General features: G+C 35.1%; 7 long non-coding RNA genes across 7 annotated transcripts; all 7 read left to right on the forward strand.

Annotated features, from left to right (window-relative positions):
* The first annotated feature begins 2,857 nt into the window (after positions 1–2,857).
* Positions 2,858–3,437, forward strand: LOC115630157. Its single transcript, XR_003996028.1, has 2 exons — positions 2,858–3,107; positions 3,167–3,437. It is a non-coding gene; the product is annotated as an uncharacterized LOC115630157 (long non-coding RNA).
* Positions 3,438–6,394: 2,957 nt separating this feature from the next.
* On the forward strand, positions 6,395–6,978 carry LOC115630160. Its single transcript, XR_003996031.1, has 2 exons — positions 6,395–6,647; positions 6,707–6,978. It is a non-coding gene; the product is annotated as an uncharacterized LOC115630160 (long non-coding RNA).
* A 2,956-nt stretch (positions 6,979–9,934) lies between these two features.
* Positions 9,935–10,518, forward strand: LOC115630162. Its single transcript, XR_003996033.1, has 2 exons — positions 9,935–10,187; positions 10,247–10,518. It is a non-coding gene; the product is annotated as an uncharacterized LOC115630162 (long non-coding RNA).
* Positions 10,519–13,643: 3,125 nt separating this feature from the next.
* On the forward strand, positions 13,644–14,223 carry LOC115630156. Its single transcript, XR_003996027.1, has 2 exons — positions 13,644–13,893; positions 13,953–14,223. It is a non-coding gene; the product is annotated as an uncharacterized LOC115630156 (long non-coding RNA).
* Positions 14,224–17,361: 3,138 nt separating this feature from the next.
* Positions 17,362–17,945, forward strand: LOC115630161. The gene is made up of 2 exons (XR_003996032.1): positions 17,362–17,614; positions 17,674–17,945. It is a non-coding gene; the product is annotated as an uncharacterized LOC115630161 (long non-coding RNA).
* Positions 17,946–21,083: 3,138 nt separating this feature from the next.
* LOC115630159 lies at positions 21,084–21,668 on the forward strand. Its single transcript, XR_003996030.1, has 2 exons — positions 21,084–21,336; positions 21,397–21,668. It is a non-coding gene; the product is annotated as an uncharacterized LOC115630159 (long non-coding RNA).
* A 3,132-nt stretch (positions 21,669–24,800) lies between these two features.
* Positions 24,801–25,373, forward strand: LOC115630163. The gene is made up of 2 exons (XR_003996034.1): positions 24,801–25,043; positions 25,103–25,373. It is a non-coding gene; the product is annotated as an uncharacterized LOC115630163 (long non-coding RNA).
* Positions 25,374–27,021: the final 1,648 nt, after the last annotated feature.

Consider the following 27,021-nt stretch of genomic DNA (forward strand, 5'->3'; position numbering starts at 1 on the left):
GATTTTCTCTCACTCTCGTAATTCTTGGAATTTCGAACTAAAATTTTGGAAATACCCCCAGTTGGTTATTATGTGTCCGTATGCCAAATTTCATTATGATAGACCGATTTAACAAGAAGTTATAGCCATAAATATATTTGCTGATGCAGCGCAGCTCAAGCGCTGCCCGCGGCTGTTGTTGATGTTGCTGTTTGGTTGACTGCGAAAATGCTTACACAGACACGAATAGATGCGCATAGGCATACATACACTCACACAGACGCAATTGCTATGTAAATGTTCAATTATACACCCTTTACGTGAGTTCAAATACCGAGAGAGGTAAAATCGATCAAATTTTTTATTTATTTTCTTAATTTTTTTATTTTCTATAATTATTGTAAACATATGTTCAGAGTATTTCAAAGTCGGGACACCCGACTTTAGCTTTTTTACTTGTTTGATATTTTTTTTGGGGCCCAAAATATGGGAGTTGTCCTGTAAAAAAAATATTGGGGCACAAAAGGAAACCGCGTCAACAGCCCACAGCCCAAACGGTAAAAGCTAGGATGCTGAAATTTGGGCTCAAGTATCCTATCATGGTGTAGATGCGCACTAAGAAGGGATTTTGGAAAATTCGAGCTCCAAAGGGGGGAAATGTAGCTCCAAAGTTTGTTTGAAAAATCCGCATTTTTCAACCGATCGACTTAAAACTTAGTTTCTAAAATCAATTAAAGAATACAAACAAAACTGCATACTTAGATTTGTGTTGGAGCTTGAATTATTTGGGTTTTAATATTTATTCACTATTTCAAATGAAAAGTTTGTGTTATAAATTTAGTCCGATCGATTTAAAATTTGGGTAATGTAATCTACGTAACTAAATCTACAACTTTGCATTCATGGATTTTCAAAATATGCATTTTACAAAAGCATGCAGAACAAACAATACAAAATATCAAACAGTTGGGGACAACTAAGTATACATACACACATACAAACATTGAAATAGCCAAAGCAAAATGTGAGACACTAATGTGTGAATGTCCATACATATGTGCACATCTATATGTGTACATATGTATCTACATATGTATGTATGTACATTCGTCTTGCACTGACACAGCAAGAAATGTTAATTAATTGAAAATTATATAACATTTTTAAAAGTAATTTTTTCTTTGTTTAGTGCATTTGGCATTAATAACTTTATGCAGCAACAACAAATATCAAATAGTTGGGGACATCACATACACACACTCACACACACAACAAGCAACAGTTCGTGTCTATGTGTGCGGTTCTCTACGTACGGTTGAAAAAGTAATGTTAATTGCAAAGGCAAAACGCCAAAAGTTTACAGTTACCGTCACTAGGCAACGACTGCGTAAGCGATAGTAAAGCAAAAACCGAATAACGGAGCTACGCATATTCTGCTTCGCATTGCGGGCAGATGTATGTATGTATATGATTTGTTCTTATTGATGTCAATAAATAATTAGATTTTGTTATTTAAATATTCTGCTTATTGCATTCAAACTTCGATATTTTGATGGTATCGGTGGCTTCAACTATCGAAAGTTTTACTCTAGCAAATTGAGATGAGAATTGTCAGTGCTTTTTGACACGGGTGCCGTGTTTCATATTCCGAGTTTGTGCGTGACCGTATTGACTCAATATGGCACGAAAAGACTCAAATGTGAATTTAGAATTATTCCCCTTTTTTGCACATAGTCTATCTTAAAACGTTGCGTTATATATAAAACAGTTTGTCCTGACTAATTGGTGATCAACGCACAGCCCAAACGGTAAAAGATGAAATTTGGACTCAAGTATCCATCATAGTGTAGGAGCACACTAAGAAAGGCTTTTGGAAAATTCTAGCTCCAAAGGGGGGAAAACGAGCTTTAAAAAATATTAGTTATAGTGGTCATGTTCGTTTAACCAAATAGTTTGGCAAGAACAAAAATGTAACGGACTACTGAATAATTTTTTGTCAAGAACAGAAAATGTTCATTTATATACCTTAAATGCCTTCCTACTGGTAACTTATAATGCGGAAGCATATGGGTAGGTTATGCACACACAAAATAAATACAATTGGAAACATTATATTGAGCCGGGTTAAGACGGGCAATACCTGCTAGTCAAATATATTTATGGCTATAACTTCTTGTTAAAGACCTATTATGATGAAACTTGGCATACGGACACATAATAACTAACTGGAGGTATTTGCAAAATTTTAGTTAGAAATTCCAAGAATTACGGGAGTTAGAGGTAATCGCGATTTGCATTGGAGAGGGGGGGAAGGTAGGGAAATTCTAAAAAACACATTTTCTGCGTATTCACATAAGGCATCTTGGACTTTAAATTTAATATCCCTAGGTCCTATAGTGTTAGTTATAGCAAGGTCTATATTTTAAACAGTAGGCTTCAAACAATAAACTATTTTTAAAAAGTGGGCGTGGTTATACGCTCATACCACCCATATACATATATTAAATGATATGTGAGTAAATCATGATGTCAGTGACACATTTGGAAAAAGTGACTTCTTGATTAGATTACAATATTTGTAAATAGACCAAAAATACGACCTCAAAATGGAACAAAAACTTGGAAATTTTGGCCGATTCTATTTATTCTATTTATACATTTATACATAGTGTTGGTCATGCTGTTCTTACCCCAAATTTTCTATCGTTTTTAAAAGGGTTAGTTTGGCCTTTGATATATTCACGATGTTTTTAAAATTTTCAAGTGATCGCAAATTGCTGTACAGTGCTTTGGGGAAGTCCCCACCTATTTGGGGGTATATGATGAACATTCCAATCGAATCACAATTCATTTCTCGATAAGTCACACTTCGAAACACTTCCTATAAATGAATATACACAAGAAATTCTGGAATAAAGATAAAAAATTTGCTTAAAAAATGCAATTGCGGAACCGTGATGTCCCCCTAGTTATAGGAAAAGTATACACATACAACAATCCTAACTACAGGAATATCCAATTAGGATATATTAATAAAAAACGTAAAACTCGTCGGAATAAGGCTGGACTAAAAAATACTTCTGCTCAGATTGCGGCCGATGTGCGGGATCCTGCCGGCTTAGTTAAATGTATAGTAAAACAGTCCACTTTCAACTTTTGCCCCTAATACCCGAACTGTTTTTTTCAGATATCACTATTGGAATTGATCCGGCATATTGAACCGATTTATTGTTTTTAAAATTTAAATATGCTTAACAAATGCTGCCCCAGAAGGAATGAGATCGCCAAAGCGAACGCAAAAAAACGGTCTTCGAGAACTTGAATTGGAAAAAAGCTGTCAACCACGTTTTGAATTACTTCTTCAGCAGCAAGCCCCTGTTTTTACCTTAAGTTTTCTAGTACAAGACTTATTAAACGGGTTGTTCCCTTTGGCGATGGGTTTATGATTAGTAGCTGAATGATTTGTCTATTGTTGATTTGTAAAAGCAAAGTCATCAAGCGCTGCCCGCAAATGTGTATTTTGGAATTTCCCTCCCGCCCCCCTCTCCAAAGCAAATCGCGATTTTCTCTCACTCTCGTAATTCTTGGAATTTCGAACTAAAATTTTGGAAATACCCCCAGTTGGTTATTATGTGTCCGTATGCCAAATTTCATTATGATAGACCGATTTAACAAGAAGTTATAGCCATAAATATATTTGCTGATGCAGCGCAGCTCAAGCGCTGCCCGCGGCTGTTGTTGATGTTGCTGTTTGGTTGACTGCGAAAATGCTTACACAGACACGAATAGATGCGCATAGGCATACATACACTCACACAGACGCAATTGCTATGTAAATGTTCAATTATACACCCTTTACGTGAGTTCAAATACCGAGAGAGGTAAAATCGATCAAATTTTTTATTTATTTTCTTAATTTTTTTATTTTCTATAATTATTGTAAACATATGTTCAGAGTATTTCAAAGTCGGGACACCCGACTTTAGCTTTTTTACTTGTTTGATATTTTTTTTGGGGCCCAAAATATGGGAGTTGTCCTGTAAAAAAAATATTGGGGCACAAAAGGAAACCGCGTCAACAGCCCACAGCCCAAACGGTAAAAGCTAGGATGCTGAAATTTGGGCTCAAGTATCCTATCATGGTGTAGATGCGCACTAAGAAGGGATTTTGGAAAATTCGAGCTCCAAAGGGGGGAAATGTAGCTCCAAAGTTTGTTTGAAAAATCCGCATTTTTCAACCGATCGACTTAAAACTTAGTTTCTAAAATCAATTAAAGAATACAAACAAAACTGCATACTTAGATTTGTGTTGGAGCTTGAATTATTTGGGTTTTAATATTTATTCACTATTTCAAATGAAAAGTTTGTGTTATAAATTTAGTCCGATCGATTTAAAATTTGGGTAATGTAATCTACGTAACTAAATCTACAACTTTGCATTCATGGATTTTCAAAATATGCATTTTACAAAAGCATGCAGAATAAACAATACAAAATATCAAACAGTTGGGGACAACTAAGTATACATACACACATACAAACATTGAAATAGCCAAAGCAAAATGTGAGACACTAATGTGTGAATGTCCATACATATGTGCACATCTATATGTGTACATATGTATCTACATATGTATGTATGTACATTCGTCTTGCACTGACACAGCAAGAAATGTTAATTAATTGAAAATTATATAACATTTTTAAAAGTAATTTTTTCTTTGTTTAGTGCATTTGGCATTAATAACTTTATGCAGCAACAACAAATATCAAATAGTTGGGGACATCACATACACACACTCACACACACAACAAGCAACAGTTCGTGTCTATGTGTGCGGTTCTCTACGTACGGTTGAAAAAGTAATGTTAATTGCAAAGGCAAAACGCCAAAAGTTTACAGTTACCGTCACTAGGCAACGACTGCGTAAGCGATAGTAAAGCAAAAACCGAATAACGGAGCTACGCATATTCTGCTTCGCATTGCGGGCAGATGTATGTATGTATATGATTTGTTCTTATTGATGTCAATAAATAATTAGATTTTGTTATTTAAATATTCTGCTTATTGCATTCAAACTTCGATATTTTGATGGTATCGGTGGCTTCAACTATCGAAAGTTTTACTCTAGCAAATTGAGATGAGAATTGTCAGTGCTTTTTGACACGGGTGCCGTGTTTCATATTCCGAGTTTGTGCGTGACCGTATTGACTCAATATGGCACGAAAAGACTCAAATGTGAATTTAGAATTATTCCCCTTTTTTGCACATAGTCTATCTTAAAACGTTGCGTTATATATAAAACAGTTTGTCCTGACTAATTGGTGATCAACGCACAGCCCAAACGGTAAAAGATGAAATTTGGACTCAAGTATCCATCATAGTGTAGGAGCACACTAAGAAAGGCTTTTGGAAAATTCTAGCTCCAAAGGGGGGGAAAACGAGCTTTAAAAAATATTAGTTATAGTGGTCATGTTCGTTTAACCAAATAGTTTGGCAAGAACAAAAATGTAACGGACTACTGAATAATTTTTTGTCAAGAACAGAAAATGTTCATTTATATACCTTAAATGCCTTCCTACTGGTAACTTATAATGCGGAAGCATATGGGTAGGTTATGCACACACAAAATAAATACAATTGGAAACATTATATTGAGCCGGGTTAAGACGGGCAATACCTGCTAGTCAAATATATTTATGGCTATAACTTCTTGTTAAAGACCTATTATGATGAAACTTGGCATACGGACACATAATAACTAACTGGAGGTATTTGCAAAATTTTAGTTAGAAATTCCAAGAATTACGGGAGTTAGAGGTAATCGCGATTTGCATTGGAGAGGGGGGGAAGGTAGGGAAATTCTAAAAAACACATTTTCTGCGTATTCACATAAGGCATCTTGGACTTTAAATTTAATATCCCTAGGTCCTATAGTGTTAGTTATAGCAAGGTCTATATTTTAAACAGTAGGCTTCAAACAATAAACTATTTTTAAAAAGTGGGCGTGGTTATACGCTCATACCACCCATATACATATATTAAATGATATGTGAGTAAATCATGATGTCAGTGACACATTTGGAAAAAGTGACTTCTTGATTAGATTACAATATTTGTAAATAGACCAAAAATACGACCTCAAAATGGAACAAAAACTTGGAAATTTTGGCCGATTCTATTTATTCTATTTATACATTTATACATAGTGTTGGTCATGCTGTTCTTACCCCAAATTTTCTATCGTTTTTAAAAGGGTTAGTTTGGCCTTTGATATATTCACGATGTTTTTAAAATTTTCAAGTGATCGCAAATTGCTGTACAGTGCTTTGGGGAAGTCCCCACCTATTTGGGGGTATATGATGAACATTCCAATCGAATCACAATTCATTTCTCGATAAGTCACACTTCGAAACACTTCCTATAAATGAATATACACAAGAAATTCTGGAATAAAGATAAAAAATTTGCTTAAAAAATGCAATTGCGGAACCGTGATGTCCCCCTAGTTATAGGAAAAGTATACACATACAACAATCCTAACTACAGGAATATCCAATTAGGATATATTAATAAAAAACGTAAAACTCGTCGGAATAAGGCTGGACTAAAAAATACTTCTGCTCAGATTGCGGCCGATGTGCGGGATCCTGCCGGCTTAGTTAAATGTATAGTAAAACAGTCCACTTTCAACTTTTGCCCCTAATACCCGAACTGTTTTTTTCAGATATCACTATTGGAATTGATCCGGCATATTGAACCGATTTATTGTTTTTAAAATTTAAATATGCTTAACAAATGCTGCCCCAGAAGGAATGAGATCGCCAAAGCGAACGCAAAAAAAACGGTCTTCGAGAACTTGAATTGGAAAAAAGCTGTCAACCACGTTTTGAATTACTTCTTCAGCAGCAAGCCCCTGTTTTTACCTTAAGTTTTCTAGTACAAGACTTATTAAACGGGTTGTTCCCTTTGGCGATGGGTTTATGATTAGTAGCTGAATGATTTGTCTATTGTTGATTTGTAAAAGCAAAGTCATCAAGCGCTGCCCGCAAATGTGTATTTTGGAATTTCCCTCCCGCCCCCCTCTCCAAAGCAAATCGCGATTTTCTCTCACTCTCGTAATTCTTGGAATTTCGAACTAAAATTTTGGAAATACCCCCAGTTGGTTATTATGTGTCCGTATGCCAAATTTCATTATGATAGACCGATTTAACAAGAAGTTATAGCCATAAATATATTTGCTGATGCAGCGCAGCTCAAGCGCTGCCCGCGGCTGTTGTTGATGTTGCTGTTTGGTTGACTGCGAAAATGCTTACACAGACACGAATAGATGCGCATAGGCATACATACACTCACACAGACGCAATTGCTATGTAAATGTTCAATTATACACCCTTTACGTGAGTTCAAATACCGAGAGAGGTAAAATCGATCAAATTTTTTATTTATTTTCTTAATTTTTTTATTTTCTATAATTATTGTAAACATATGTTCAGAGTATTTCAAAGTCGGGACACCCGACTTTAGCTTTTTTACTTGTTTGATATTTTTTTTGGGGCCCAAAATATGGGAGTTGTCCTGTAAAAAAAATATTGGGGCACAAAAGGAAACCGCGTCAACAGCCCACAGCCCAAACGGTAAAAGCTAGGATGCTGAAATTTGGGCTCAAGTATCCTATCATGGTGTAGATGCGCACTAAGAAGGGATTTTGGAAAATTCGAGCTCCAAAGGGGGGAAATGTAGCTCCAAAGTTTGTTTGAAAAATCCGCATTTTTCAACCGATCGACTTAAAACTTAGTTTCTAAAATCAATTAAAGAATACAAACAAAACTGCATACTTAGATTTGTGTTGGAGCTTGAATTATTTGGGTTTTAATATTTATTCACTATTTCAAATGAAAAGTTTGTGTTATAAATTTAGTCCGATCGATTTAAAATTTGGGTAATGTAATCTACGTAACTAAATCTACAACTTTGCATTCATGGATTTTCAAAATATGCATTTTACAAAAGCATGCAGAACTAAACAATACAAAATATCAAACAGTTGGGGACAACTAAGTATACATACACACATACAAACATTGAAATAGCCAAAGCAAAATGTGAGACACTAATGTGTGAATGTCCATACATATGTGCACATCTATATGTGTACATATGTATCTACATATGTATGTATGTACATTCGTCTTGCACTGACACAGCAAGAAATGTTAATTAATTGAAAATTATATAACATTTTTAAAAGTAATTTTTTCTTTGTTTAGTGCATTTGGCATTAATAACTTTATGCAGCAACAACAAATATCAAATAGTTGGGGACATCACATACACACACTCACACACACAACAAGCAACAGTTCGTGTCTATGTGTGCGGTTCTCTACGTACGGTTGAAAAAGTAATGTTAATTGCAAAGGCAAAACGCCAAAAGTTTACAGTTACCGTCACTAGGCAACGACTGCGTAAGCGATAGTAAAGCAAAAACCGAATAACGGAGCTACGCATATTCTGCTTCGCATTGCGGGCAGATGTATGTATGTATATGATTTGTTCTTATTGATGTCAATAAATAATTAGATTTTGTTATTTAAATATTCTGCTTATTGCATTCAAACTTCGATATTTTGATGGTATCGGTGGCTTCAACTATCGAAAGTTTTACTCTAGCAAATTGAGATGAGAATTGTCAGTGCTTTTTGACACGGGTGCCGTGTTTCATATTCCGAGTTTGTGCGTGACCGTATTGACTCAATATGGCACGAAAAGACTCAAATGTGAATTTAGAATTATTCCCCTTTTTTGCACATAGTCTATCTTAAAACGTTGCGTTATATATAAAACAGTTTGTCCTGACTAATTGGTGATCAACGCACAGCCCAAACGGTAAAAGATGAAATTTGGACTCAAGTATCCATCATAGTGTAGGAGCACACTAAGAAAGGCTTTTGGAAAATTCTAGCTCCAAAGGGGGGAAAACGAGCTTTAAAAAATATTAGTTATAGTGGTCATGTTCGTTTAACCAAATAGTTTGGCAAGAACAAAAATGTAACGGACTACTGAATAATTTTTTGTCAAGAACAGAAAATGTTCATTTATATACCTTAAATGCCTTCCTACTGGTAACTTATAATGCGGAAGCATATGGGTAGGTTATGCACACACAAAATAAATACAATTGGAAACATTATATTGAGCCGGGTTAAGACGGGCAATACCTGCTAGTCAAATATATTTATGGCTATAACTTCTTGTTAAAGACCTATTATGATGAAACTTGGCATACGGACACATAATAACTAACTGGAGGTATTTGCAAAATTTTAGTTAGAAATTCCAAGAATTACGGGAGTTAGAGGTAATCGCGATTTGCATTGGAGAGGGGGGGAGGTAGGGAAATTCTAAAAAACACATTTTCTGCGTATTCACATAAGGCATCTTGGACTTTAAATTTAATATCCCTAGGTCCTATAGTGTTAGTTATAGCAAGGTCTATATTTTAAACAGTAGGCTTCAAACAATAAACTATTTTTAAAAAGTGGGCGTGGTTATACGCTCATACCACCCATATACATATATTAAATGATATGTGAGTAAATCATGATGTCAGTGACACATTTGGAAAAAGTGACTTCTTGATTAGATTACAATATTTGTAAATAGACCAAAAATACGACCTCAAAATGGAACAAAAACTTGGAAATTTTGGCCGATTCTATTTATTCTATTTATACATTTATACATAGTGTTGGTCATGCTGTTCTTACCCCAAATTTTCTATCGTTTTTAAAAGGGTTAGTTTGGCCTTTGATATATTCACGATGTTTTTAAAATTTTCAAGTGATCGCAAATTGCTGTACAGTGCTTTGGGGAAGTCCCCACCTATTTGGGGGTATATGATGAACATTCCAATCGAATCACAATTCATTTCTCGATAAGTCACACTTCGAAACACTTCCTATAAATGAATATACACAAGAAATTCTGGAATAAAGATAAAAAATTTGCTTAAAAAATGCAATTGCGGAACCGTGATGTCCCCCTAGTTATAGGAAAAGTATACACATACAACAATCCTAACTACAGGAATATCCAATTAGGATATATTAATAAAAAACGTAAAACTCGTCGGAATAAGGCTGGACTAAAAAATACTTCTGCTCAGATTGCGGCCGATGTGCGGGATCCTGCCGGCTTAGTTAAATGTATAGTAAAACAGTCCACTTTCAACTTTTGCCCCTAATACCCGAACTGTTTTTTTCAGATATCACTATTGGAATTGATCCGGCATATTGAACCGATTTATTGTTTTTAAAATTTAAATATGCTTAACAAATGCTGCCCCAGAAGGAATGAGATCGCCAAAGCGAACGCAAAAAAAACGGTCTTCGAGAACTTGAATTGGAAAAAAGCTGTCAACCACGTTTTGAATTACTTCTTCAGCAGCAAGCCCCTGTTTTTACCTTAAGTTTTCTAGTACAAGACTTATTAAACGGGTTGTTCCCTTTGGCGATGGGTTTATGATTAGTAGCTGAATGATTTGTCTATTGTTGATTTGTAAAAGCAAAGTCATCAAGCGCTGCCCGCAAATGTGTATTTTGGAATTTCCCTCCCGCCCCCCTCTCCAAAGCAAATCGCGATTTTCTCTCACTCTCGTAATTCTTGGAATTTCGAACTAAAATTTTGGAAATACCCCCAGTTGGTTATTATGTGTCCGTATGCCAAATTTCATTATGATAGACCGATTTAACAAGAAGTTATAGCCATAAATATATTTGCTGATGCAGCGCAGCTCAAGCGCTGCCCGCGGCTGTTGTTGATGTTGCTGTTTGGTTGACTGCGAAAATGCTTACACAGACACGAATAGATGCGCATAGGCATACATACACTCACACAGACGCAATTGCTATGTAAATGTTCAATTATACACCCTTTACGTGAGTTCAAATACCGAGAGAGGTAAAATCGATCAAATTTTTTATTTATTTTCTTAATTTTTTTATTTTCTATAATTATTGTAAACATATGTTCAGAGTATTTCAAAGTCGGGACACCCGACTTTAGCTTTTTTACTTGTTTGATATTTTTTTTGGGGCCCAAAATATGGGAGTTGTCCTGTAAAAAAAATATTGGGGCACAAAAGGAAACCGCGTCAACAGCCCACAGCCCAAACGGTAAAAGCTAGGATGCTGAAATTTGGGCTCAAGTATCCTATCATGGTGTAGATGCGCACTAAGAAGGGATTTTGGAAAATTCGAGCTCCAAAGGGGGGAAATGTAGCTCCAAAGTTTGTTTGAAAAATCCGCATTTTTCAACCGATCGACTTAAAACTTAGTTTCTAAAATCAATTAAAGAATACAAACAAAACTGCATACTTAGATTTGTGTTGGAGCTTGAATTATTTGGGTTTTAATATTTATTCACTATTTCAAATGAAAAGTTTGTGTTATAAATTTAGTCCGATCGATTTAAAATTTGGGTAATGTAATCTACGTAACTAAATCTACAACTTTGCATTCATGGATTTTCAAAATATGCATTTTACAAAAGCATGCAGAACAAACAATACAAAATATCAAACAGTTGGGGACAACTAAGTATACATACACACATACAAACATTGAAATAGCCAAAGCAAAATGTGAGACACTAATGTGTGAATGTCCATACATATGTGCACATCTATGTGTGTACATATGTATCTACATATGTATGTATGTACATTCGTCTTGCACTGACACAGCAAGAAATGTTAATTAATTGAAAATTATATAACATTTTTAAAAGTAATTTTTTCTTTGTTTAGTGCATTTGGCATTAATAACTTTATGCAGCAACAACAAATATCAAATAGTTGGGGACATCACATACAACAAGCAACAGTTCGTGTCTATGTGTGCGGTTCTCTACGTACGGTTGAAAAAGTAAAGAGAAACATACATATGTATGTATGTATGCCTTTGTATGAATATAGCATGTATGTACATTCGCATTAATGTATACATTGGGCAATCGAACACAGTTGTTTGATTGTAAAAAAAATAATGCTCTAAAAACAACAACAACTGCAAGTCATTGGCTCGCTCTTCTTCTTTCGTTGTGACCATTTAATGTTAATTGCAAAGGCAAAACGCCAAAAGTTTACAGTTACCGTCACTAGGCAACGACTGCGTAAGCGATAGTAAAGCAAAAACCGAATAACGGAGCTACGCATATTCTGCTTCGCATTGCGGGCAGATGTATGTATGTATATGATTTGTTCTTATTGATGTCAATAAATAATTAGATTTTGTTATTTAAATATTCTGCTTATTGCATTCAAACTTCGATATTTTGATGGTATCGGTGGCTTCAACTATCGAAAGTTTTACTCTAGCAAATTGAGATGAGAATTGTCAGTGCTTTTTGACACGGGTGCCGTGTTTCATATTCCGAGTTTGTGCGTGACCGTATTGACTCAATATGGCACGAAAAGACTCAAATGTGAATTTAGAATTATTCCCCTTTTTTGCACATAGTCTATCTTAAAACGTTGCGTTATATATAAAACAGTTTGTCCTGACTAATTGGTGATCAACGCACAGCCCAAACGGTAAAAGATGAAATTTGGACTCAAGTATCCATCATAGTGTAGGAGCACACTAAGAAAGGCTTTTGGAAAATTCTAGCTCCAAAGGGGGGAAAACGAGCTTTAAAAAATATTAGTTATAGTGGTCATGTTCGTTTAACCAAATAGTTTGGCAAGAACAAAAATGTAACGGACTACTGAATAATTTTTTGTCAAGAACAGAAAATGTTCATTTATATACCTTAAATGCCTTCCTACTGGTAACTTATAATGCGGAAGCATATGGGTAGGTTATGCACACACAAAATAAATACAATTGGAAACATTATATTGAGCCGGGTTAAGACGGGCAATACCTGCTAGTCAAATATATTTATGGCTATAACTTCTTGTTAAAGACCTATTATGATGAAACTTGGCATACGGACACATAATAACTAACTGGAGGTATTTGCAAAATTTTAGTTAGAAATTCCAAGAATTACGGGAGTTAGAGGTAATCGCGATTTGCATTGGAGAGGGGGGGAGGTAGGGAAATTCTAAAAAACACATTTTCTGCGTATTCACATAAGGCATCTTGGACTTTAAATTTAATATCCCTAGGTCCTATAGTGTTAGTTATAGCAAGGTCTATATTTTAAACAGTAGGCTTCAAACAATAAACTATTTTTAAAAAGTGGGCGTGGTTATACGCTCATACCACCCATATACATATATTAAATGATATGTGAGTAAATCATGATGTCAGTGACACATTTGGAAAAAGTGACTTCTTGATTAGATTACAATATTTGTAAATAGACCAAAAATACGACCTCAAAATGGAACAAAAACTTGGAAATTTTGGCCGATTCTATTTATTCTATTTATACATTTATACATAGTGTTGGTCATGCTGTTCTTACCCCAAATTTTCTATCGTTTTTAAAAGGGTTAGTTTGGCCTTTGATATATTCACGATGTTTTTAAAATTTTCAAGTGATCGCAAATTGCTGTACAGTGCTTTGGGGAAGTCCCCACCTATTTGGGGGTATATGATGAACATTCCAATCGAATCACAATTCATTTCTCGATAAGTCACACTTCGAAACACTTCCTATAAATGAATATACACAAGAAATTCTGGAATAAAGATAAAAAATTTGCTTAAAAAATGCAATTGCGGAACCGTGATGTCCCCCTAGTTATAGGAAAAGTATACACATACAACAATCCTAACTACAGGAATATCCAATTAGGATATATTAATAAAAAACGTAAAACTCGTCGGAATAAGGCTGGACTAAAAAATACTTCTGCTCAGATTGCGGCCGATGTGCGGGATCCTGCCGGCTTAGTTAAATGTATAGTAAAACAGTCCACTTTCAACTTTTGCCCCTAATACCCGAACTGTTTTTTTCAGATATCACTATTGGAATTGATCCGGCATATTGAACCGATTTATTGTTTTTAAAATTTAAATATGCTTAACAAATGCTGCCCCAGAAGGAATGAGATCGCCAAAGCGAACGCAAAAAAACGGTCTTCGAGAACTTGAATTGGAAAAAAGCTGTCAACCACGTTTTGAATTACTTCTTCAGCAGCAAGCCCCTGTTTTTACCTTAAGTTTTCTAGTACAAGACTTATTAAACGGGTTGTTCCCTTTGGCGATGGGTTTATGATTAGTAGCTGAATGATTTGTCTATTGTTGATTTGTAAAAGCAAAGTCATCAAGCGCTGCCCGCAAATGTGTATTTTGGAATTTCCCTCCCGCCCCCCTCTCCAAAGCAAATCGCGATTTTCTCTCACTCTCGTAATTCTTGGAATTTCGAACTAAAATTTTGGAAATACCCCCAGTTGGTTATTATGTGTCCGTATGCCAAATTTCATTATGATAGACCGATTTAACAAGAAGTTATAGCCATAAATATATTTGCTGATGCAGCGCAGCTCAAGCGCTGCCCGCGGCTGTTGTTGATGTTGCTGTTTGGTTGACTGCGAAAATGCTTACACAGACACGAATAGATGCGCATAGGCATACATACACTCACACAGACGCAATTGCTATGTAAATGTTCAATTATACACCCTTTACGTGAGTTCAAATACCGAGAGAGGTAAAATCGATCAAATTTTTTATTTATTTTCTTAATTTTTTTATTTTCTATAATTATTGTAAACATATGTTCAGAGTATTTCAAAGTCGGGACACCCGACTTTAGCTTTTTTACTTGTTTGATATTTTTTTTGGGGCCCAAAATATGGGAGTTGTCCTGTAAAAAAAATATTGGGGCACAAAAGGAAACCGCGTCAACAGCCCACAGCCCAAACGGTAAAAGCTAGGATGCTGAAATTTGGGCTCAAGTATCCTATCATGGTGTAGATGCGCACTAAGAAGGGATTTTGGAAAATTCGAGCTCCAAAGGGGGGAAATGTAGCTCCAAAGTTTGTTTGAAAAATCCGCATTTTTCAACCGATCGACTTAAAACTTAGTTTCTAAAATCAATTAAAGAATACAAACAAAACTGCATACTTAGATTTGTGTTGGAGCTTGAATTATTTGGGTTTTAATATTTATTCACTATTTCAAATGAAAAGTTTGTGTTATAAATTTAGTCCGATCGATTTAAAATTTGGGTAATGTAATCTACGTAACTAAATCTACAACTTTGCATTCATGGATTTTCAAAATATGCATTTTACAAAAGCATGCAGAACAAACAATACAAAATATCAAACAGTTGGGGACAACTAAGTATACATACACACATACAAACATTGAAATAGCCAAAGCAAAATGTGAGACACTAATGTGTGAATGTCCATACATATGTGCACATCTATGTGTGTACATATGTATCTACATATGTATGTATGTACATTCGTCTTGCACTGACACAGCAAGAAATGTTAATTAATTGAAAATTATATAACATTTTTAAAAGTAATTTTTTCTTTGTTTAGTGCATTTGGCATTAATAACTTTATGCAGCAACAACAAATATCAAATAGTTGGGGACATCACATACACACACTCACACACACAACAAGCAACAGTTCGTGTCTATGTGTGCGGTTCTCTACGTACGGTTGAAAAAGTAAAGAGAAACATACATATGTATGTATGTATGCCTTTGTATGAATATAGCATGTATGTACATTCGCATTAATGTATACATTGGGCAATCGAACACAGTTGTTTGATTGTAAAAAAAATAATGCTCTAAAAACAACAACAACTGCAAGTCATTGGCTCGCTCTTCTTCTTTCGTTGTGACCATTTAATGTTAATTGCAAAGGCAAAACGCCAAAAGTTTACAGTTACCGTCACTAGGCAACGACTGCGTAAGCGATAGTAAAGCAAAAACCGAATAACGGAGCTACGCATATTCTGCTTCGCATTGCGGGCAGATGTATGTATGTATATGATTTGTTCTTATTGATGTCAATAAATAATTCGATTTTGTTATTTAAATATTCTGCTTATTGCATTCAAACTTCGATATTTTGATGGTATCGGTGGCTTCAACTATCGAAAGTTTTACTCTAGCAAATTGAGATGAGAATTGTCAGTGCTTTTTGACACGGGTGCCGTGTTTCATATTCCGAGTTTGTGCGTGACCGTATTGACTCAATATGGCACGAAAAGACTCAAATGTGAATTTAGAATTATTCCCCTTTTTTGCACATAGTCTATCTTAAAACGTTGCGTTATATATAAAACAGTTTGTCCTGACTAATTGGTGATCAACGCACAGCCCAAACGGTAAAAGATGAAATTTGGACTCAAGTATCCATCATAGTGTAGGAGCACACTAAGAAAGGCTTTTGGAAAATTCTAGCTCCAAAGGGGGGAAAACGAGCTTTAAAAAATATTAGTTATAGTGGTCATGTTCGTTTAACCAAATAGTTTGGCAAGAACAAAAATGTAACGGACTACTGAATAATTTTTTGTCAAGAACAGAAAATGTTCATTTATATACCTTAAATGCCTTCCTACTGGTAACTTATAATGCGGAAGCATATGGGTAGGTTATGCACACACAAAATAAATACAATTGGAAACATTATATTGAGCCGGGTTAAGACGGGCAATACCTGCTAGTCAAATATATTTATGGCTATAACTTCTTGTTAAAGACCTATTATGATGAAACTTGGCATACGGACACATAATAACTAACTGGAGGTATTTGCAAAATTTTAGTTAGAAATTCCAAGAATTACGGGAGTTAGAGGTAATCGCGATTTGCATTGGAGAGGGGGGGAGGTAGGGAAATTCTAAAAAACACATTTTCTGCGTATTCACATAAGGCATCTTGGACTTTAAATTTAATATCCCTAGGTCCTATAGTGTTAGTTATAGCAAGGTCTATATTTTAAACAGTAGGCTTCAAACAATAAACTATTTTTAAAAAGTGGGCGTGGTTATACGCTCATACCACCCATATACATATATTAAATGATATGTGAGTAAATCATGATGTCAGTGACACATTTGGAAAAAGTGACTTCTTGATTAGATTACAATATTTGTAAATAGACCAAAAATACGACCTCAAAATGGAACAAAAACTTGGAAATTTTGGCCGATTCTATTTATTCTATTTATACATTTATACATAGTGTTGGTCATGCTGTTCTTACCCCAAATTTTCTATCGTTTTTAAAAGGGTTAGTTTGGCCTTTGATATATTCACGATGTTTTTAAAATTTTCAAGTGATCGCAAATTGCTGTACAGTGCTTTGGGGAAGTCCCCACCTATTTGGGGGTATATGATGAACATTCCAATCGAATCACAATTCATTTCTCGATAAGTCACACTTCGAAACACTTCCTATAAATGAATATACACAAGAAATTCTGGAATAAAGATAAAAAATTTGCTTAAAAAATGCAATTGCGGAACCGTGATGTCCCCCTAGTTATAGGAAAAGTATACACATACAACAATCCTAACTACAGGAATATCCAATTAGGATATATTAATAAAAAACGTAAAACTCGTCGGAATAAGGCTGGACTAAAAAATACTTCTGCTCAGATTGCGGCCGATGTGCGGGATCCTGCCGGCTTAGTTAAATGTATAGTAAAACAGTCCACTTTCAACTTTTGCCCCTAATACCCGAACTGTTTTTTTCAGATATCACTATTGGAATTGATCCGGCATATTGAACCGATTTATTGTTTTTAAAATTTAAATATGCTTAACAAATGCTGCCCCAGAAGGAATGAGATCGCCAAAGCGAACGCAAAAAAAACGGTCTTCGAGAACTTGAATTGGAAAAAAGCTGTCAACCACGTTTTGAATTACTTCTTCAGCAGCAAGCCCCTGTTTTTACCTTAAGTTTTCTAGTACAAGACTTATTAAACGGGTTGTTCCCTTTGGCGATGGGTTTATGATTAGTAGCTGAATGATTTGTCTATTGTTGATTTGTAAAAGCAAAGTCATCAAGCGCTGCCCGCAAATGTGTATTTTGGAATTTCCCTCCCGCCCCCCTCTCCAAAGCAAATCGCGATTTTCTCTCACTCTCGTAATTCTTGGAATTTCGAACTAAAATTTTGGAAATACCCCCAGTTGGTTATTATGTGTCCGTATGCCAAATTTCATTATGATAGACCGATTTAACAAGAAGTTATAGCCATAAATATATTTGCTGATGCAGCGCAGCTCAAGCGCTGCCCGCGGCTGTTGTTGATGTTGCTGTTTGGTTGACTGCGAAAATGCTTACACAGACACGAATAGATGCGCATAGGCATACATACACTCACACAGACGCAATTGCTATGTAAATGTTCAATTATACACCCTTTACGTGAGTTCAAATACCGAGAGAGGTAAAATCGATCAAATTTTTTATTTATTTTCTTAATTTTTTTATTTTCTATAATTATTGTAAACATATGTTCAGAGTATTTCAAAGTCGGGACACCCGACTTTAGCTTTTTTACTTGTTTGATATTTTTTTTGGGGCCCAAAATATGGGAGTTGTCCTGTAAAAAAAATGTTGGGGCACAAAAGGAAACCGCGTCAACAGCCCACAGCCCAAACGGTAAAAGCTAGGATGCTGAAATTTGGGCTCAAGTATCCTATCATGGTGTAGATGCGCACTAAGAAGGGATTTTGGAAAATTCGAGCTCCAAAGGGGGGAAATGTAGCTCCAAAGTTTGTTTGAAAAATCCGCATTTTTCAACCGATCGACTTAAAACTTAGTTTCTAAAATCAATTAAAGAATACAAACAAAACTGCATACTTAGATTTGTGTTGGAGCTTGAATTATTTGGGTTTTAATATTTATTCACTATTTCAAATGAAAAGTTTGTGTTATAAATTTAGTCCGATCGATTTAAAATTTGGGTAATGTAATCTACGTAACTAAATCTACAACTTTGCATTCATGGATTTTCAAAATATGCATTTTACAAAAGCATGCAGAACAAACAATACAAAATATCAAACAGTTGGGGACAACTAAGTATACATACACACATACAAACATTGAAATAGCCAAAGCAAAATGTGAGACACTAATGTGTGAATGTCCATACATATGTGCACATCTATGTGTGTACATATGTATCTACATATGTATGTATGTACATTCGTCTTGCACTGACACAGCAAGAAATGTTAATTAATTGAAAATTATATAACATTTTTAAAAGTAATTTTTTCTTTGTTTAGTGCATTTGGCATTAATAACTTTATGCAGCAACAACAAATATCAAATAGTTGGGGACATCACATACACACACTCACACACACAACAAGCAACAGTTCGTGTCTATGTGTGCGGTTCTCTACGTACGGTTGAAAAAGTAAAGAGAAACATACATATGTATGTATGTATGCCTTTGTATGAATATAGCATGTATGTACATTCGCATTAATGTATACATTGGGCAATCGAACACAGTTGTTTGATTGTAAAAAAAATAATGCTCTAAAAACAACAACAACTGCAAGTCATTGGCTCGCTCTTCTTCTTTCGTTGTGACCATTTAATGTTAATTGCAAAGGCAAAACGCCAAAAGTTTACAGTTACCGTCACTAGGCAACGACTGCGTAAGCGATAGTAAAGCAAAAACCGAATAACGGAGCTACGCATATTCTGCTTCGCATTGCGGGCAGATGTATGTATGTATATGATTTGTTCTTATTGATGTCAATAAATAATTAGATTTTGTTATTTAAATATTCTGCTTATTGCATTCAAACTTCGATATTTTGATGGTATCGGTGGCTTCAACTATCGAAAGTTTTACTCTAGCAAATTGAGATGAGAATTGTCAGTGCTTTTTGACACGGGTGCCGTGTTTCATATTCCGAGTTTGTGCGTGACCGTATTGACTCAATATGGCACGAAAAGACTCAAATGTGAATTTAGAATTATTCCCCTTTTTTGCACATAGTCTATCTTAAAACGTTGCGTTATATATAAAACAGTTTGTCCTGACTAATTGGTGATCAACGCACAGCCCAAACGGTAAAAGATGAAATTTGGACTCAAGTATCCATCATAGTGTAGGAGCACACTAAGAAAGGCTTTTGGAAAATTCTAGCTCCAAAGGGGGGAAAACGAGCTTTAAAAAATATTAGTTATAGTGGTCATGTTCGTTTAACCAAATAGTTTGGCAAGAACAAAAATGTAACGGACTACTGAATAATTTTTTGTCAAGAACAGAAAATGTTCATTTATATACCTTAAATGCCTTCCTACTGGTAACTTATAATGCGGAAGCATATGGGTAGGTTATGCACACACAAAATAAATACAATTGGAAACATTATATTGAGCCGGGTTAAGACGGGCAATACCTGCTAGTCAAATATATTTATGGCTATAACTTCTTGTTAAAGACCTATTATGATGAAACTTGGCATACGGACACATAATAACTAACTGGAGGTATTTGCAAAATTTTAGTTAGAAATTCCAAGAATTACGGGAGTTAGAGGTAATCGCGATTTGCATTGGAGAGGGGGGGAGGTAGGGAAATTCTAAAAAACACATTTTCTGCGTATTCACATAAGGCATCTTGGACTTTAAATTTAATATCCCTAGGTCCTATAGTGTTAGTTATAGCAAGGTCTATATTTTAAACAGTAGGCTTCAAACAATAAACTATTTTTAAAAAGTGGGCGTGGTTATACGCTCATACCACCCATATACATATATTAAATGATATGTGAGTAAATCATGATGTCAGTGACACATTTGGAAAAAGTGACTTCTTGATTAGATTACAATATTTGTAAATAGACCAAAAATACGACCTCAAAATGGAACAAAAACTTGGAAATTTTGGCCGATTCTATTTATTCTATTTATACATTTATACATAGTGTTGGTCATGCTGTTCTTACCCCAAATTTTCTATCGTTTTTAAAAGGGTTAGTTTGGCCTTTGATATATTCACGATGTTTTTAAAATTTTCAAGTGATCGCAAATTGCTGTACAGTGCTTTGGGGAAGTCCCCACCTATTTGGGGGTATATGATGAACATTCCAATCGAATCACAATTCATTTCTCGATAAGTCACACTTCGAAACACTTCCTATAAATGAATATACACAAGAAATTCTGGAATAAAGATAAAAAATTTGCTTAAAAAATGCAATTGCGGAACCGTGATGTCCCCCTAGTTATAGGAAAAGTATACACATACAACAATCCTAACTACAGGAATATCCAATTAGGATATATTAATAAAAAACGTAAAACTCGTCGGAATAAGGCTGGACTAAAAAATACTTCTGCTCAGATTGCGGCCGATGTGCGGGATCCTGCCGGCTTAGTTAAATGTATAGTAAAACAGTCCACTTTCAACTTTTGCCCCTAATACCCGAACTGTTTTTTTTCAGATATCACTATTGGAATTGATCCGGCATATTGAACCGATTTATTGTTTTTAAAATTTAAATATGCTTAACAAATGCTGCCCCAGAAGGAATGAGATCGCCAAAGCGAACGCAAAAAAAACGGTCTTCGAGAACTTGAATTGGAAAAAAGCTGTCAACCACGTTTTGAATTACTTCTTCAGCAGCAAGCCCCTGTTTTTACCTTAAGTTTTCTAGTACAAGACTTATTAAACGGGTTGTTCCCTTTGGCGATGGGTTTATGATTAGTAGCTGAATGATTTGTCTATTGTTGATTTGTAAAAGCAAAGTCATCAAGCGCTGCCCGCAAATGTGTATTTTGGAATTTCCCTCCCGCCCCCCTCTCCAAAGCAAATCGCGATTTTCTCTCACTCTCGTAATTCTTGGAATTTCGAACTAAAATTTTGGAAATACCCCCAGTTGGTTATTATGTGTCCGTATGCCAAATTTCATTATGATAGACCGATTTAACAAGAAGTTATAGCCATAAATATATTTGCTGATGCAGCGCAGCTCAAGCGCTGCCCGCGGCTGTTGTTGATGTTGCTGTTTGGTTGACTGCGAAAATGCTTACACAGACACGAATAGATGCGCATAGGCATACATACACTCACACAGACGCAATTGCTATGTAAATGTTCAATTATACACCCTTTACGTGAGTTCAAATACCGAGAGAGGTAAAATCGATCAAATTTTTTATTTATTTTCTTAATTTTTTTATTTTCTATAATTATTGTAAACATATGTTCAGAGTATTTCAAAGTCGGGACACCCGACTTTAGCTTTTTTACTTGTTTGATATTTTTTTTGGGGCCCAAAATATGGGAGTTGTCCTGTAAAAAAAATATTGGGGCACAAAAGGAAACCGCGTCAACAGCCCACAGCCCAAACGGTAAAAGCTAGGATGCTGAAATTTGGGCTCAAGTATCCTATCATGGTGTAGATGCGCACTAAGAAGGGATTTTGGAAAATTCGAGCTCCAAAGGGGGGAAATGTAGCTCCAAAGTTTGTTTGAAAAATCCGCATTTTTCAACCGATCGACTTAAAACTTAGTTTCTAAAATCAATTAAAGAATACAAACAAAACTGCATACTTAGATTTGTGTTGGAGCTTGAATTATTTGGGTTTTAATATTTATTCACTATTTCAAATGAAAAGTTTGTGTTATAAATTTAGTCCGATCGATTTAAAATTTGGGTAATGTAATCTACGTAACTAAATCTACAACTTTGCATTCATGGATTTTCAAAATATGCATTTTACAAAAGCATGCAGAACAAACAATACAAAATATCAAACAGTTGGGGACAACTAAGTATACATACACACATACAAACATTGAAATAGCCAAAGCAAAATGTGAGACACTAATGTGTGAATGTCCATACATATGTGCACATCTATGTGTGTACATATGTATCTACATATGTATGTATGTACATTCGTCTTGCACTGACACAGCAAGAAATGTTAATTAATTGAAAATTATATAACATTTTTAAAAGTAATTTTTTCTTTGTTTAGTGCATTTGGCATTAATAACTTTATGCAGCAACAACAAATATCAAATAGTTGGGGACATCACATACAACAAGCAACAGTTCGTGTCTATGTGTGCGGTTCTCTACGTACGGTTGAAAAAGTAAAGAGAAACATACATATGTATGTATGTATGCCTTTGTATGAATATAGCATGTATGTACATTCGCATTAATGTATACATTGGGCAATCGAACACAGTTGTTTGATTGTAAAAAAAATAATGCTCTAAAAACAACAACAACTGCAAGTCATTGGCTCGCTCTTCTTCTTTCGTTGTGACCATTTAATGTTAATTGCAAAGGCAAAACGCCAAAAGTTTACAGTTACCGTCGCTAGGCAACGACTGCGTAAGCGATAGTAAAGCAAAAACCGAATAACGGAGCTACGCATATTCTGCTTCGCATTGCGGGCAGATGTATGTATGTATATGATTTGTTCTTATTGATGTCAATAAATAATTAGATTTTGTTATTTAAATATTCTGCTTATTGCATTCAAACTTCGATATTTTGATGGTATCGGTGGCTTCAACTATCGAAAGTTTTACTCTAGCAAATTGAGATGAGAATTGTCAGTGCTTTTTGACACGGGTGCCGTGTTTCATATTCCGAGTTTGTGCGTGACCGTATTGACTCAATATGGCACGAAAAGACTCAAATGTGAATTTAGAATTATTCCCCTTTTTTGCACATAGTCTATCTTAAAACGTTGCGTTATATATAAAACAGTTTGTCCTGACTAATTGGTGATCAACGCACAGCCCAAACGGTAAAAGATGAAATTTGGACTCAAGTATCCATCATAGTGTAGGAGCACACTAAGAAAGGCTTTTGGAAAATTCTAGCTCCAAAGGGGGGAAAACGAGCTTTAAAAAATATTAGTTATAGTGGTCATGTTCGTTTAACCAAATAGTTTGGCAAGAACAAAAATGTAACGGACTACTGAATAATTTTTTGTCAAGAACAGAAAATGTTCATTTATATACCTTAAATGCCTTCCTACTGGTAACTTATAATGCGGAAGCATATGGGTAGGTTATGCACACACAAAATAAATACAATTGGAAACATTATATTGAGCCGGGTTAAGACGGGCAATACCTGCTAGTCAAATATATTTATGGCTATAACTTCTTGTTAAAGACCTATTATGATGAAACTTGGCATACGGACACATAATAACTAACTGGAGGTATTTGCAAAATTTTAGTTAGAAATTCCAAGAATTACGGGAGTTAGAGGTAATCGCGATTTGCATTGGAGAGGGGGGGAGGTAGGGAAATTCTAAAAAACACATTTTCTGCGTATTCACATAAGGCATCTTGGACTTTAAATTTAATATCCCTAGGTCCTATAGTGTTAGTTATAGCAAGGTCTATATTTTAAACAGTAGGCTTCAAACAATAAACTATTTTTAAAAAGTGGGCGTGGTTATACGCTCATACCACCCATATACATATATTAAATGATATGTGAGTAAATCATGATGTCAGTGACACATTTGGAAAAAGTGACTTCTTGATTAGATTACAATATTTGTAAATAGACCAAAAATACGACCTCAAAATGGAACAAAAACTTGGAAATTTTGGCCGATTCTATTTATTCTATTTATACATTTATACATAGTGTTGGTCATGCTGTTCTTACCCCAAATTTGCTATCGTTTTTAAAAGGGTTAGTTTGGCCTTTGATATATTCACGATGTTTTTAAAATTTTCAAGTGATCGCAGATTGCTGTACAGTGCTTTGGGGAAATCCCCACCTATTTGGGGGTATATGATGAACATTCCAATCGAATCACAATTCATTTCTCGATAAGTCACACTTCGAAACACTTCCTATAAATGAATATACACAAGAAATTCTGGAATAAAGATAAAAAATTTGCTTAAAAAATGCAATTGCGGAACCGTGATGTCCCCCTAGTTATAGGAAAAGTATACACATACAACAATCCTAACTACAGGAATATCCAATTAGGATATATTAATAAAAAACGTAAAACTCGTCGGAATAAGGCTGGACTAAAAAATACTTCTGCTCAGATTGCGGCCGATGTGCGGGATCCTGCCGGCTTAGTTAAATGTATAGTAAAACAGTCCACTTTCAACTTTTGCCCCTAATACCCGAACTGTTTTTTTCAGATATCACTATTGGAATTGATCCGGCATATTGAACCGATTTATTGTTTTTAAAATTTAAATATGCTTAACAAATGCTGCCCCAGAAGGAATGAGATCGCCAAAGCGAACGCAAAAAAACGGTCTTCGAGAACTTGAATTGGAAAAAAGCTGTCAACCACGTTTTGAATTACTTCTTCAGCAGCAAGCCCCTGTTTTTACCTTAAGTTTTCTAGTACAAGACTTATTAAACGGGTTGTTCCCTTTGGCGATGGGTTTATGATTAGTAGCTGAATGATTTGTCTATTGTTGATTTGTAAAAGCAAAGTCATCAAGCGCTGCCCGCAAATGTGTATTTTGGAATTTCCCTCCCGCCCCCCTCTCCAAAGCAAATCGCGATTTTCTCTCACTCTCGTAATTCTTGGAATTTCGAACTAAAATTTTGGAAATACCCCCAGTTGGTTATTATGTGTCCGTATGCCAAATTTCATTATGATAGACCGATTTAACAAGAAGTTATAGCCATAAATATATTTGCTGATGCAGCGCAGCTCAAGCGCTGCCCGCGGCTGTTGTTGATGTTGCTGTTTGGTTGACTGCGAAAATGCTTACACAGACACGAATAGATGCGCATAGGCATACATACACTCACACAGACGCAATTGCTATGTAAATGTTCAATTATACACCCTTTACGTGAGTTCAAATACCGAGAGAGGTAAAATCGATCAAATTTTTTATTTATTTTCTTAATTTTTTTATTTTCTATAATTATTGTAAACATATGTTCAGAGTATTTCAAAGTCGGGACACCCGACTTTAGCTTTTTTACTTGTTTGATATTTTTTTTTGGGGCCCAAAATATGGGAGTTGTCCTGTAAAAAAAATGTTGGGGCACAAAAGGAAACCGCGTCAACAGCCCACAGCCCAAACGGTAAAAGCTAGGATGCTGAAATTTGGGCTCAAGTATCCTATCATGGTGTAGATGCGCACTAAGAAGGGATTTTGGAAAATTCGAGCTCCAAAGGGGGGAAATGTAGCTCCAAAGTTTGTTTGAAAAATCCGCATTTTTCAACCGATCGACTTAAAACTTAGTTTCTAAAATCAATTAAAGAATACAAACAAAACTGCATACTTAGATTTGTGTTGGAGCTTGAATTATTTGGGTTTTAATATTTATTCACTATTTCAAATGAAAAGTTTGTGTTATAAATTTAGTCCGATCGATTTAAAATTTGGGTAATGTAATCTACGTAACTAAATCTACAACTTTGCATTCATGGATTTTCAAAATATGCATTTTACAAAAGCATGCAGAACAAACAATACAAAATATCAAACAGTTGGGGACAACTAAGTATACATACACACATACAAACATTGAAATAGCCAAAGCAAAATGTGAGACACTAATGTGTGAATGTCCATACATATGTGCACATCTATGTGTGTACATATGTATCTACATATGTATGTATGTACATTCGTCTTGCACTGACACAGCAAGAAATGTTAATTAATTGAAAATTATATAACATTTTTAAAAGTAATTTTTTCTTTGTTTAGTGCATTTGGCATTAATAACTTTATGCAGCAACAACAAATATCAAATAGTTGGGGACATCACATACACACACTCACACACACAACAAGCAACAGTTCGTGTCTATGTGTGCGGTTCTCTACGTACGGTTGAAAAAGTAAAGAGAAACATACATATGTATGTATGTATGCCTTTGTATGAATATAGCATGTATGTACATTCGCATTAATGTATACATTGGGCAATCGAACACAGTTGTTTGATTGTAAAAAAAATAATGCTCTAAAAACAACAACAACTGCAAGTCATTGGCTCGCTCTTCTTCTTTCGTTGTGACCATTTAATGTTAATTGCAAAGGCAAAACGCCAAAAGTTTACAGTTACCGTCGCTAGGCAACGA

The sequence above is a fragment of the Scaptodrosophila lebanonensis genome, unplaced genomic scaffold (assembly GCF_003285725.1).
Source record: "Scaptodrosophila lebanonensis strain 11010-0011.00,11010-0021.00 unplaced genomic scaffold, SlebRS2 tig00000339-arrow-arrow-pilon, whole genome shotgun sequence".
Lineage (NCBI taxonomy): Eukaryota > Metazoa > Arthropoda > Insecta > Diptera > Drosophilidae > Scaptodrosophila > Scaptodrosophila lebanonensis.